We start from the raw sequence: 15,209 nt of genomic DNA, 5'->3' as shown, positions 1-15,209 counted from the left end.
GAAAGATGAGTTGGCTTTTACACGTTTGCAAACAAGTGGTTGTGAAACACTCCCTCTCCGTTTATGACCTTACAGCCTTTTGTAATGGTCAAAAGTAATGATTTGGTCATCAGGTCAGCTGTAGGTACAGTTCCATCCACATGCTGCAGGATGGAAGGTTATAGACTTGACACCAACAGACATGCCATGATAATAACAATTCAGGTGCATTGCTGGGCAGCTTGAAAATCAGCTTTGACGGTAACGTTCTCTTTTCTGCTACACAATAAATACCTACATTTTTTTTTTTTTTTTTAACGTTTTTTTTACAATGTCAATTTGGAAAGAAAGTTATCCTATTGATAGTATAATGCCAACCAACAGTCTTATTAGTTCGTGGATCATTCTTAGAATTAAAGTTGTCTTTTTTTTCTAAACAGAAATATCAAAGAGAGTTAGTGGATAGTCTAGGTATAATATGCACAGATTTTTCGTTTTGTCTTTTGAAGGAAGTTTGGGCGCACTACTGTTCTTTTGTTGAGTGTGTACAGTCCCTCCCACCCGTCTGGCTCAATGGCTTCAGAGTTTAGAATGACGCCACTCACGCCCCGCCCCGAAAACTCAATCTTTGCGTTCATTTCATTCCTGCTCCCATTCCGGGCATACTTCGCATCCCTGTAGATACGCGGCGAATTTTACGCACTAGCCGGCTGGTCTGGAGAAAAAAAACCTTGTCAGTTCTGAAAAAAAACATCTCAGTTCTTACAGCAAAATCGTAAAACAGCGTAAATTGTGACAATTAACCATTAATAGAGGTGTTTAAGGTAAGTTTCCAACTACTTTGTATGATAACTTATTGTGATGCGTTTGTAGGCAACTGGAAAATCAGTAGTCAGATTTAATTGGAAAATATTTAAGGATGACTATAGTATATATATAAATATAAAAAAATATGTAGCCTATCTAATAGAAGTAGGCCACTGGTGAAATAGATTGTAGAAACTGCAAGCGTGTTACATTGGCTGGCTGAACTAGTATACATCGGAGATCCGTCGCTTTCACTTTGTGCCTAGACGTCGTCCGGCATTGCATGAAAATCTTTGACATTTAAAAATAAAAATAATAATCTGAAGACTCCTTTGTATATTCCGACGGCGCCACAGTACATCGTCGTATAATTACTGTAGAACACATATTGTTGCTTTTACATGATATAAGTTATTCAGACACTTTTGATTGTGTTTTCCCCCCAATAGGGAGGGAGTTGCCGTCAAGGATATTTTGCTTTCCTAGCGCAAAAAAAAGCATACAAGTCAAGAGGACTTGTTGCATTTCGGGTTTTCATTTGGCCCTTTGACATCTGTAAGTACACATTTTATTCGTACAATATAACATGTCGATGATGTAATATTGTATCCTAATCAGTAACTTATTGCTTGGGGGAATTATTGTTGTGTGATATCTTTCTGTTTACAGTAGTGTTTGGATGTGTAAACAGTTTTCCAATCATATTCACCACCGAATGATTTTTTCTTAGAAGTTATTTTAAGATTTTCATATAAAAAACAAACATATTTTCATTATTTTAACTAACTGGTACATTATGTGTGAAGGAGAAAGTCGCCTTCGTTAATGATTCATTCGACTAGGTACAAGTGTGTAATACAGCCTCTAACCCTCCTGTGATTTCATGAGTCCAAGAAGCAAATGGAAATCTTTTGTAATTTGGTTTATGAATGCTATGATAAGTACAGTGTTTCATTTAATTTAATCACCATTCTCTCATCAAAGAAAATATGCCTGCAATTATTCCATGAGCCCATGGATTAGATTGGAAGTTTGTTTTGATCATGTGTAAATCAAATTTTAATAACCTGCGGATTTTGAAACAATAATGTGAAACATCTAATCTCAATTAGATAATTAACAGATCTCTTTAGTGAAATACTGACTTGAGTCAAATGTGTTCAAGTATTCTGCTTTACTTGTTTTTATTTTTTTTCTCATATGATATGTTATGAAACTGTTTTTCAATCTGACAATTGGTATGTCACTAACGTTAATGTCATTATCACTTTCCTAAATTTGGACTTAGTTTTTAGATTGAAAATAAAGCTTGAAATAAATATTTTGTCTAGCCAAGAGGGACTTCAAACCGCTTCTGAAATCAGAGGGGTGGGGGGAGGTGCAAAACTCACCAGTTACTTCTGGGAGTGGAGGACTGTGGGTAACTTTGGAAGAGGGGAGGGATGGATGGAGGGAAATGGGGTATTTTATTATCTTTGCTGGATTCAGGCTGAGAGTATATGGACAGTGGCGTAGCGTAGTTTCGCGGGGCCCCCGGAAGGTCCGAGCAACAAAAATGTTTATTTTTTATTATTTTTTATTTTTTTGCCATGTGCCAGAGAGAAACATTTGCAGTTTAAAAGCTAATCTCATGCTTTTTTTCAAATTTTTCCATGCGTCTGAGAAAATGTTCCAATTTTAAAGCTAATTTCCTGTAATTCTAAATATTTTGTTGGGGCTCCCCAACCTCTGGTCGGACCCCAACCCCAAAGGCTCGTGGGCCACCCCACCTTGCGTGGGCTGCAGGGATTGTGTGCTACGCCAGTGCGTACTAAACTGTTGAATCACCATGGGCAAACAGTCCTACTCTTCAGTCCGTTGACATCTGGTTTAGTACTTCAAGCACCTGTAGAGGAGAAAAAAAAATATGCAAATCCAGACGTTTGGTTTTACCCCTCCCTGCTGTGGAAATGTGGACTAACGACCATTTGTTCGGCTGTGTTTGCCCCTCACTGTCTAGGCCAGCCTATTGTTATGCCTGCAACAGGCAGTAGAGGCACCATATGGCTCCTGTGTGCCCAGTCGGTGCTATCTGCTTAATTTAGCTTATCAATGGCATTACAATATGGTAGATTTTTGAGTTTGCCAGCTATTTTCTCCTTGTTATTCTGTCTTTGTATAGGGAAAAGGGGGAAGGCCTGACACACCGAAGTATCCACAGCCTTAGAAAGTCACTCCCTAAATTACATCAGCCTATCTGAATCTATGTTAAATACCGGGACTTATCCCAAACAACAACATGTTAAATTGACATGCCTTTAAGAACCATTGGTCTCGTCAGCATGTTATCAAATCAACAGGTGATTTACGTTCTGAATGTGGGAATGATAGGCCTACACTGCTGTAACAAGAATCTCTCACCACTTCATCTGGTTGCAAATCATCATCCTTCTACTATTCTAAAAGAGACTTTGTCTTAAACACTAGAAGTGACCATCCTAACTAAAAGCCATGGAAACTAAATAAGTTGTCAGCGGAAACGGTGTATCATTTGGTCCCTTTTTGTCATTCCTGTGTCTTATTCTCAGAGGAGTGAAAATGAATGCTGAGATAGATTGCCTGAGAGAAATATGTCTCATTTCTCTGGCCTGATAAGTTACCTTGTTATCTGATACTCGCAGGACACAAAATGTGCGGCGGCCACAGAGTAAGGCTGTATTTTTGGGAGGGATAGCCAATTCAACAGAAAGTAAATGGAGTGTAAAAGAGAAGAAAGAAAATTCATATGTAATGACATTTGGGAGTGGGTTTGTTAGAGCAACAATGCGTGGTGCGGTGGGCTGGTGTGTCACAGCACTGGGGCAGAGGCACGGGGGGCAGGCTTTGTTTGGAGAGCAGGGGAACAATGGGCGTCCTCCAGGGGCATGGCTGCCTGGCTGCAGGAGGGCCGGCCGCTCTGCTGGCCTGTTCCCCGGGCCTCCCTCCGTGCCCTGAGGTAAACCCTGTGTCACAAAGGGAGCATTTCAGCACGGTCTGCTGCGCTGCACTTTCAGCCGCGCACGGCCCCACAAAGCAGACGGTGGGTGCCACCAAAACCGTACAGCTGGCACTCAGCCAGTGACATCATGGCAGTGCTAGCTGCAGCCGTGGGGAATCTCTGGCTGCCAGCTTCTTCTGGCTGCACTTTGGCCCTGTCCACCAACCATGGGACCACTGTAACTCTAGGGTTAGGACACACAAGACCACAGGGTTAGGAATGTAAAGAGGGTGACAGACAAGGGTGCTTTCATTATCCCTTCGAAATGAGTACCATATTATACCACTTAAATTACTTAAATATACAATAGCTGCATCAGCGATTAACAGCTTCGTAATTCGAACCATCTGACAGCTGAAATGCTATCTTCCTTTTTGTTTTAAGTCTCTTTTCCAAAATAAAAATCCTGATAGCTGTTTAGGCTACAGATGATGGGTCCTACGACCGATGTGTCACGACAGCAATATGCAACCCATCCGTCATTACATGAGTCAGAACCTGAAGCTCAAACAAACCTCCTCAGAGTTCTTGGCTTCAGCTGAAACAGGAAATCCAGGCTCCAACTACTTCCTTTCCCTGGACTGACTACAATACAGTAGTAGTGGCAACATGTACTGATTATACCACAAGAAAATAAAAATACCTTATAGCTGATAAATTGAGTACAATTGTTGGTTCCTACAATGTTATTTAGCATTAGGCACAATGCTACTACTTTACTTGGATTACTGTGGCCTACTGTTGGTTAAGTACTAACAGATAGGTAGCGTAGCCGTTATTAGCATTGGTCCAGTACCCGAAAGGTCGCTGGTTTGAATCCCTGAGCCGACTACGTGAAAAATCTGTCAATGTGTCCTTGGGCAAGGCACTTAACACGAATTGCTCCTGAAAGTCTCTGAATAAGAGCGCCTGCTAAAATGGGGAATTTAACAGCTATGATACTTCAGTGAATATCTAGGCTCTCTTGACAAAAATATACTTTGCAAGAGGATTTAAAGAAAAGATTCCCCCCCCATCACACTAGGTTGCACTTTTGTCTGTGAATAAAAAGGTGTCTGACTATTTCAATAGAAGAGAAGGAAAACACAATTTGGGCTAAATTGAGTTTGTACATTTCGTTAGGTGGAGCTGAAACGGTCTCTTTGTTGGGTCCTGAGCACCGTGACTGTTTTCTAACAGAGGTTGTATCACTGTTTAGCCTAGGGACACACAGGGTTCACATCCCCCCTTTGAAACCACATGTTCCTATCCTGCGGAGTGTCAAGGAAGGATTATACACTTACACGCAGAAGGCTGCTCTGGAGTTCACACGTCTTGGAGCATGTTGATATTACTCCAATCCAGGCCTGTCTTTCCTGGTAGAGCCTGTTGTTGAGGGAGAGAGTGACGCCCCAGGAAGATGACAGATAACAGAGGGGTCTGACTCAGCAATATAGCCGCCTAAAAGGAAGAATAGGAGTTGCGCATATAGGAAACACAGCAGCAACACAATACCTGGAGGAAGTGGGCCTGCTCACAGATATATGGACAATACATGGGGGAAGCGGAGTCTTTTTGGCTGCTACTACCACGTGTTGCTTAAAGCTGAAAATTGCAGGAGATAGTTTGGAATTCTCGTGACAGAACGTTAACCGTTCAGCATATATATACGGGGCGGCAGGTAGCCTAGTGGTTAGAGCGTTGGGCCAGTAACTGAAAAGTTGGTGGATTGAATCCCCGAGCTGACAAGGTAAAAATATGTTGTTCTGCCCCTGAACAAGGCAGTTCAGTGTTCACTGTTCCCCGGTAGGCCGTCATTGTAAATAAGAATTTGTTCTTAACTGACTTGCCTAGTTAAATAAAGAAATACAGTATTACTGTGGACCCCTTTCCATAGTTCACAGAGACGAGCCTCACTTGAACCAATTGAACCATTGGGCATCTGCACTGGCTGGCAGTCGGACATCGAACATAATAGTTTCCAGAGGGTTGCGTTTCACCTCCATGCCAGTAGGACTTAGGTGGGAGGGCATGACACTGCTGGAGGGGAGACAGACAAAACAACAAGCGCCCTCCTGTCTTCCCCATGTAGTGGGACTAGTGAAGTATCCTGATACTGTAGCTGTCAATCGGGGCCTGAACGCTAACAGAGTTATGCTGCTGCCAGGTTAGCTTGGGTTTACTGATTACTCTTCCTCCAGAGCCCGATAGCTGGACATTTTGTCAACTGTTCAGAAACGTAGAAGGAGGCCAAAAGAACTGGATGGCTAGTGTAGGCATGAGTGGGACACCTAGTACTGTTGCTTTTTACATCTGAATTTGTATCTTATTTTCCCCCAACAAAATATAATTATTATTATTTATTTTTTACATAATTCTTTCATGAACCATTCATCAATTGAGTTGTTGCCTGGAAACAGCTACATGTTATTGCTTTAGTGCAGTCAAAATTGATTTCCAATTTGTGTGTTGGGTTTGTTTTTATTAAAGAGATGCAGCGCCCTGGTGTTTTGTATCGTGATGTAGCAATAAGTAGACCATTCAAATGGCTGGGTTTCCCTACTACACGTTTAAAATGCTATTGCATCACGAACAAAAATGGTACCATTTTTTTGTGGCATCCGTTTCATCTATTAAAGTGAAATGTTTCAGCACTGTGTGTGATTGTTGGCAAATACAATATGTGCATTTTTGAATCAATCTTTATATTGAACACAGGATTCCTATTTGATATTGCTGTTCCCAGTTTTCCAGCGTACAATGGATGTATCTGAAGTTTTCACTATTGTGCAGGCCACCTTGAACTGCATTGGCTGAACTTGAACTGCATGACTCATCAGGGTAGAATTCAATTTAGCTCTATACAATGATAGACATCAGACTCCAAAAAGAAGCTACATGCTGAGACTAATATTTGTGAAATTCACTTAAATGGATTCGTCTTCAGAGTGACTGTCAATAGGTCGTGCATCCTTGCCTTATACTATGTTGGATCCTATATCACGCAGGGTCATAGCTTGAGCCCTTTCTAAACCCTGGGTCTCTCTACCTTTATGTCGCTAATAAGAGCATTTCCATGGCGTTCAGTCAGGGCTTGTGGAATGTCGTAATCTGCTCAGACTTGACTGTTGAATTGACACTGGCATTTCCCCCTCTCACAGCCTGTGATAATTAGCTAGCGTGTTTTTGTATTCAATAGAAACCTCGGAGCACCACTCAGTGACTCTGTGAATAGCCCGGGTCTCAGCCTGTGTCTCTTATTAACAAGTGTGGCAACAGTCCTCTGACACCTCAATGACCATGTTACTGCTGTCTTGTTACTGCTGTCTTACAGGACTGAGTCACCTGGTTAGGACTGGGGTTGGTTGGTGCTCTCTGTGGTGTTGAGGCAAAAGCAGAGAGCTACACCTCTGAGGATGGTGTTGTCATTTGTCATGTCATTTGGAGCTGTGATTGGACTGGAGCCTCATCCAGCCGTGCTCACTAAGGACCAGTCTCTTCTGGTAATGAGGATGTCTCTCTCTGTCTGGTGTTGGGAGAAGGAGGACATGCTCATTATGGTTGAATATTTTCCCCGGTATTTTACAAATGTTCCATCCCGAGAATAAATCACTTTTCTCCCCGGTAACCCGGTATTTCCCGCCAAAACCGGAAGTGTCGTTCAAAAGCATTATAAAGCATATAAATATCTGGATTTGATTGGAGCTTTGATCAGCATGAACATTCAAACCTGATGCTACCTGAGCCTGATGCGCCATATACAGGGCCTTCGGAAAGTATTCAGACCCCTTGACCTTTTCCACATTTTGTTACGTTACAGGCTACAGCCTTATTCTATATTGGATGAATCTACACACAATACTCCATAATGACAAAGCGAAAACTTTTTTTTAAACAAAAATACCTTATTTACGTAAGTATTCAGGCTCTTTGCTATGAGACTCGAAATTGAGCTCAGGTGCATCCTGTTTCCATTGATCATACTTGAGATGTTTCTACAGCTTGATTGGTGTCCACCTGTAGTAAATTCAATTGATTGGACATGATTTGGAAAGGCACACACCTGTCTATATAATGTCTCACAGTTGACAGTGCATGTCAGAGAAAAAACAAAGCCATGAGTTCGAAGGAATTGTAGATCTGGGGAAGGGTACCAAAAAATGTCTGCAGCATTGAAGGTCCCCAAAAACGCAATGGCCTCCATTATTATTATTATTTTAATTTAACGAGTTAAGTCAGTTTTCAATGACGGCCTACCAGAAGGCCAAAGGCCTCCTGCCCCGGGGACAGGGGCTTGGATTAAAAATACAAAATAAAAATATATAGGACTAAACACACATCACGACAAGAGAGACACCACAACACTACATAGAGAGAGACCTAAGGCAACAACATAGCATGGCAGCAACACATGAAAACAACATGGTAGCAACACAACATGGCAGCAGCATAACATGGTAGCAGCACAAAACATGGGACAAAGATTATTGGGCACAGACAACAGCACAAAGGGCAAGAAGGTAGAGACAACAATACATCACACAAAGCAGCCACAACTGTCAGTAAGAGTGTCAATGATTGAGCCTTTGAATGAAGAGATGGAGAGAAAGCTGTCCAGTTTGAGTGTTTGTTGCAGCTCATTCCAGTCGCTAGCTGCAGCGAACTGAAAAGAGGAGCAACCCAGGGATGTGTGTGCTTAGGGGACCTTTAACAGAACGTGACTGACAGAATGCGTGTTGTATGTGGAGGATGAGGCTTCTTAAATGGAAAAAGTTTGGAACCACCAAAACTATCCATACAGCTGGCCGTAGATGTAGCTAGCTATGCTCTCTTGGGTAAATAAATGAAACTAGCTCCAGTAGGCTAATCTATATTACTGTATTGTATTATACTGTATTATATGGACTGGAATTACACACATCATTCAAACTATGATAAAACAGAAGAGAGCATCCAATTTTGGTGCAGCACAAGTATAATAATAATATTTCCCCTAATGTTATTAGCCGACCTCCTCTGCCTCTCTCTATTGTTGCTTCAGTCCTTCCTCGCTTTCAACAGTTAAGTGAAATAAGTTTCGTTGTCCTTATCTTCATCGTTCTAGTGACAACCTTGAATAATATAGGACTAAAATTAGATGTAGAAGGCTTTCACTTCTCTTTACGAAGATTGAATGGTTATGGGTCTGAATAAATAACTGCTATAGCCTACCACCATCGCGCGTTCGCTCTTCTTTCAAACTACCTGTGATTTCTACTGGTTGCTGTATTTAACATTCAGCAACAAAGAGCTTGCGTCCCTCTTCCAATAGTCTGTTGGTATAAGAAATGCAAAAAAAAAATGATGTCCAGCAAGCTATTCTAGTCTATGTTTCCTGCATGGGACTCCAAGAGCTAAGGAGTGTTTTTTTTTTAAAGAGAGGCCAGCAGAACACAGGTGTTTGCATATTGCGCAAGAGATAGAGGCTATAAGTTAGAAGCTTATTATACATAACCCATGATTAATTAGCTAAATGTAAGGCTAATACACCATTAATGTATTGCCTAAAAGAGGTAGGCTAGGGCATCTAAATATAGGGCTAAATATCAATCTAGAACAGGATGATCTATTTTGGATACAATTTGAATGGAGTTGATGGAGAGAGAAAGACTGTGAGAGAGTGCTCGCGAGTGCACTGATTTAAAGCAAGTTGAGTGATAGGCTGTATTAAAACCCTGCAGCTGCAATGAAACGTTTTTGATTTACAATGAAAAAACAAGGTGACCCCCGAAAGCCAGATGGAGATGGGTAAATTATATTGCTGTAGCATACGCTACGCTGCAGCAAATGTAGGCCTACCTGTCACAAGACAAAAAAAGCTACCACGATGAGATGATAGGTCTACACATGCATTGTGAACTGCGCTCCATACTGAGATGGGATTAGTTATTTATCCCGGGGGGAAAAGGGAGGGATTTTTCACGGTAACCGGGTTCCTGCCATTCAACCCTAATCCTCAAATTTGTTTTGTTTTTAGCTAATTTAAATGTGGAGGCAGAAGTCAGCATTTCAGAAATATTCTAGATTTTTCATCCTCTCCATTTTTTTACAATTATGACGGCGACAAAGGAGGTGCAAATGTTAACGTCATAGTAGGGCAATAAATAGACCCGTTCAGGTGGAGGGACATTGAAATAATGTCATTATGCTGAGGCCTACCCAGAGAGATAAAGGAGCCGTGTCTCACTTAGCCCAATGCTGCAATGACAAACGGAAAAAGACGGGCACAGTCTTCCACTCATGCATCGTGCTATTGAAATGCAAAGAGATATCTGACAGAGGCAGGCATGAAAGGAGGCGTTGTCAGCCTTTGAATTTGAATTTCCAGCCTTATAGACTCATAAACTAATAGCAGGGCTTAAGTAATTCACGTTATCAGTAGAAATGAACTGAACAGCAGGGGATAAAAGCCTTTTTTTTACTCCGAGATTTGCTTGTAAGATGTTGGAAAAGATCTAAGAACATCATTTGATGGTTGCCTCTTGTAGATAATTAATCCTTTTGTATTAAATCTGTACTTATTCATACAGGTCTCATTTCATAATTACAAAATACATAATTGCATTATGAATGGCCTTGTTAGTGCGGTTGTCAGAAATATGTTCAGGCTTTGTAACTGGAGTCCAGCTTTTGTTTAATGGTCAGGTTAATAGAGAAAAATCCCATGATACGTCTCCCTTTTGTAGGTTTCAGGCCATGGCCATATCCATTTAGTAGTGTTGTGTGAAGGTGTTTTCACATTGCCCCTGTGGGGAACAGATTTCCTAGACGTGGCAGAAGATTGAATGCCAAGGAGGTTCTGGTAAAACACAGTGTTTTGTGTTTTGGCTGCATTTTAGAAGGACGCAGCTTCCAAGAGAGAGAGAGAGAGAGAGAGGGAGAGAGATAGAGGGAGAGAGATAGAGAGAGAGAGAGAGAGTTAGAGAGAGAAAGAGAGAGAGATAGGATGCCCAGGAGGCAGAGGGGCAGAGGACCATGCTGCTGCTTGTGTTCACTGTTACAGTGATAACATGGTCAACCCCCTAGTGATGGAAGCGCTCATATATACATATCATTACATTTCATTACGACACACTGTCTGGTCGGCCTCCCTATTTCCCTCCCTGCAGCGATGCACATTGCAAACTCAGAGGTAGCCCCAAAAGAGCTGGAATTAGAGCAGGCGAGAGAGAGAGGGAGCGAGAGAGAGAGCAGGCGAGAGAGAGAGAGAGAGAGATATATGCCTGGTGTGAATGTATGCCCCCTGTTTCTGTGGAATTGCATTCATGCCATGGCGTTTGTTTGGAAGGCTGTCCCTGCCTGGAGGATGAAGTGCAGTGTAAGTGTAGCCACAGTATATTGTTGCATGACTAATCTCCCTCTCCCATCTGCCACTGGGGCCTCGGACAAGCGGCCCCACTCCAGCATCTAGCACGGCCATATTGCACCAATCACAACATTCTGGCTTCCCTTGCCCCTCCCTCCTCCTCTACATTAGTACAGAATCAGTGGAGCAGAGAAGCTGCTTGAGCTGAGACATTGCCCCGCATTGTACACAATTGCATAACATAACGGAGAACCCATGTCCAAACATCAGATCCAAATGAGTAAATCCAGATGATCTTCTTATTGTGTTTTGTTTCTTGTCATTGAAAGAACTCAAGCATTTATACACTCGTCTACAATGTTATTGACAACTCAACAACAAAAAAAGGTACATTGACGAAATAAATGTATCAGGTTAATTATTAAAACTCACCCTCTTGTTGCTCATAAAAAGCATATTTGATGTTTACTAGAAATCAGGTTACCGGTTTGATTAAATAGGGCCTAAGTATTGCTTCCAGATTCCTCTTTAATTTTGCAGCAGGTTTACATAATTGGGAAATGGGAATATGGGGGGGGGGGGGGGGGGGGGTAAATGTATTTGTCTGCAAAGCCTTTTGTGATGTGGTTTGTATCGGGGTGCTTTAATCTTTCCCAGCGGCCCACTCTAACAGGAAATAATCAAGGCTCTGGATGCAGATTAGGGAGGTGATACATTTAAGCTCAACAGATGAGTTAATTATGCCGTTTTCACTGCAGCGGCTACGCTGATAGGATTCTGCTCTTTGCCAATTCAACACCACAATGCTAATCTGGAGGGATTTTCCTATTATCTCTACAGGGATACAGAAAACATCCCCGTGTTACACATGTCCCACGCAAATTCTCATTTTTGTCCTGAGTACCAAATGCATGTTGCTCATATGTTATACAAAACGGATTGAACAGCATATAGGCAGCCATCACTGTCGGTGCCTAAATGTCTATTTGTTGAACTTTGGTGGACGCTCTCAGTGCTGTAATATGTAGGTCTATGGTTGCCACACATGTCAGTACGGTTCAGTAAGTGCCACATATGCATGTGGCTGTGCCACAGGAAGAGCTTAATATTTCATCACGTTAGGTGCGGTTTGCCTCTTTCTACTTCCTAGAGAGATAGGTTCTGGGAACGCCACTTGTGGGAGTGTGGAGGAAAACCTCAGCGCCACAGATATCCTGCTGGGCAGTGGCAATTATAGTAGCTAGGCATCTCCAAAAACACTTCTGAGTGTCACTGTTGTTTTCGCCGTGAATTCATCTGCTGACAGATTCTGGAACGCCAAAGAGTCCCTTTTAGTAAACATTCTTTTTTTGTTTGCCTTACTAAATCTACCCCAATTATTTCTGCCATCTACTCCTCCAATCATGCTACTATGTGTCAAATAATGCTGCGATGTCTCGAATCATGCCACTCTGTCTCAAATCATGCCACTCTGTCTCAAATCATGCCACTCTGTCTCAAATCATGCCACTCTGTCTCAAATCATGCCACTCTGTCTCAAATCATGCCACTCTGTCTCAAATCATGCCACTCTGTCTCAAATAATGCTACTATGTGTCAAATCATGCTACTCTGTCTCAAATCATGCTACTATGTCTCAAATCATGCCACTCTGTCTCAAATCATGCCACTCTGTCTCAAATAATGCTACTATGTGTCAAATCATGCTACTCTGTCTCAAATCATGCTACTATGTCTCAAATCATGCGACTCTGTCTCAAATCATGCTACTATGTGTCAAATCATGCTACTATGTGTCAAAGCATGCTACTATGTCTCAAATCATGCTACTATGTGTCAAATCATGCCACTCTGTCTCAAATCATGCCACTCTGTCTCAAATCATGCCACTCTGTCTCAAATAATGCTACTATGTCTCAAATCATGCTACTCTGTCTCAAATCATGCTACTATGTGTCAAATCATGCTACTATGTGTCAAATCATGCTACTCTGTCTCAAATCATGCTACTCTGTCTCAAATCATGCTACTCTGTTTCAAATCATGCTACTATGTCTCAAATAATGCTACTATGTCTCAAATAATGCTACTATGTGTCAAATCATGCTACTCTGTCTCAAATCATGCTACTATGTCTCAAATCATGCTACTCTGTCTCAAATCATGCTACTCTGTTTCAAATCATGCTACTCTGTCTGAAATCATGCTACTATGTCTCAAATCATGCTACTCTGTCTCAAATAATGCTACTCTGTCTCAAATCATGCTACTCTGTCTCAAATAATGCTACTGTCTCAAATCATGCTACTATGTCTCAAATCATGCTACTATGTCTCAAATCATGCTACTCTGTCTCAAATCATGCTACTCTGTCTCAAATCATGCTACTCTGTTTCAAATCATGCTACTATGTCTCAAATAATGCTACTATGTCTCAAATAATGCTACTATGTGTCAAATCATGCTACTCTGTCTCAAATCATGCTACTATGTCTCAAATCATGCTACTCTGTCTCAAATCATGCTACTATGTGTCAAATCATGCTACTATGTGTCAAAGCATGCTACTATGTCTCAAATCATGCTACTATGTGTCAAATCATGCCACTCTGTCTCAAATCATGCCACTCTGTCTCAAATCATGCCACTCTGTCTCAAATAATGCTACTATGTCTCAAATCATGCTACTCTGTCTCAAATCATGCTACTATGTGTCAAATCATGCTACTCTGTCTCAAATCATGCTACTATGTGTCAAATCATGCTACTATGTGTCAAATCATGCTACTCTGTCTCAAATCATGCTACTCTGTCTCAAATCATGCTACTCTGTTTCAAATCATGCTACTATGTCTCAAATCATGCTACTATGTCTCAAATCATGCCACTCTGTCTCAAATCATGCCACTCTGTCTCAAATAATGCTACTATGTGTCAAATCATGCTACTCTGTCTCAAATCATGCTACTATGTCTCAAATCATGCGACTCTGTCTCAAATCATGCTACTATGTGTCAAATCATGCTACTATGTGTCAAAGCATGCTACTATGTCTCAAATCATGCTACTATGTGTCAAATCATGCCACTCTGTCTCAAATCATGCCACTCTGTCTCAAATCATGCCACTCTGTCTCAAATAATGCTACTATGTCTCAAATCATGCTACTCTGTCTCAAATCATGCTACTATGTGTCAAATCATGCTACTATGTGTCAAATCATGCTACTCTGTCTCAAATCATGCTACTCTGTCTCAAATCATGCTACTCTGTTTCAAATCATGCTACTATGTCTCAAATAATGCTACTATGTCTCAAATAATGCTACTATGTGTCAAATCATGCTACTCTGTCTCAAATCATGCTACTATGTCTCAAATCATGCTACTCTGTCTCAAATCATGCTACTCTGTTTCAAATCATGCTACTCTGTCTGAAATCATGCTACTATGTCTCAAATCATGCTACTCTGTCTCAAATAATGCTACTCTGTCTCAAATCATGCTACTCTGTCTCAAATAATGCTACTGTCTCAAATCATGCTACTATGTCTCAAATCATGCTACTATGTCTCAAATCATGCTACTCTGTCTCAAATCATGCTACTCTGTCTCAAATCATGCTACTCTGTTTCAAATCATGCTACTATGTCTCAAATAATGCTACTATGTCTCAAATAATGCTACTATGTGTCAAATCATGCTACTCTGTCTCAAATCATGCTACTATGTCTCAAATCATGCTACTCTGTCTCAAATCATGCTACTATGTGTCAAATCATGCTACTATGTGTCAAAGCATGCTACTATGTCTCAAATCATGCTACTATGTGTCAAATCATGCCACTCTGTCTCAAATCATGCCACTCTGTCTCAAATCATGCCACTCTGTCTCAAATAATGCTACTATGTCTCAAATCATGCTACTATGTCTCAAATCATGCTACTCTGTCTCAAATCATGCTACTCTGTCTCAAATCATGCTACTATGTGTCAAATCATGCTACTATGTGTCAAATCATGCTACTCTGTCTCAAATCATGCTACTCTGTCTCAAATCATGCTACTCTGTTTCAAATCATGC

General features: G+C 41.2%; 1 protein-coding gene across 3 annotated transcripts in view; it reads left to right on the top strand.

The window, feature by feature from the left end:
- Nucleotides 1–637: 637 nt before the first annotated feature.
- Nucleotides 638–15,209, top strand: part of LOC110523724 (transcriptional enhancer factor TEF-1) — a 42,636-nt gene continuing 28,064 nt past the window's right edge. For 2 of the 3 annotated variants that reach the window (XM_021602691.2, XM_021602672.2), the window contains exons 1-2: nt 638–803; nt 1,236–1,341. The gene's annotated coding sequence lies outside the window, so the exon portion shown is untranslated. The remainder of the gene's footprint in view (nt 804–1,235; nt 1,342–15,209) is intronic. The other variant, XM_021602681.2, reaches the window with a different exon arrangement.

Source organism: Oncorhynchus mykiss, chromosome 1, assembly GCF_013265735.2.
Source record: "Oncorhynchus mykiss isolate Arlee chromosome 1, USDA_OmykA_1.1, whole genome shotgun sequence".
Taxonomy (NCBI): domain Eukaryota; kingdom Metazoa; phylum Chordata; class Actinopteri; order Salmoniformes; family Salmonidae; genus Oncorhynchus; species Oncorhynchus mykiss.
Note: the sequence above shows the minus strand (reverse complement) of the source record. Positions and strands in the feature narration are given on the sequence as shown.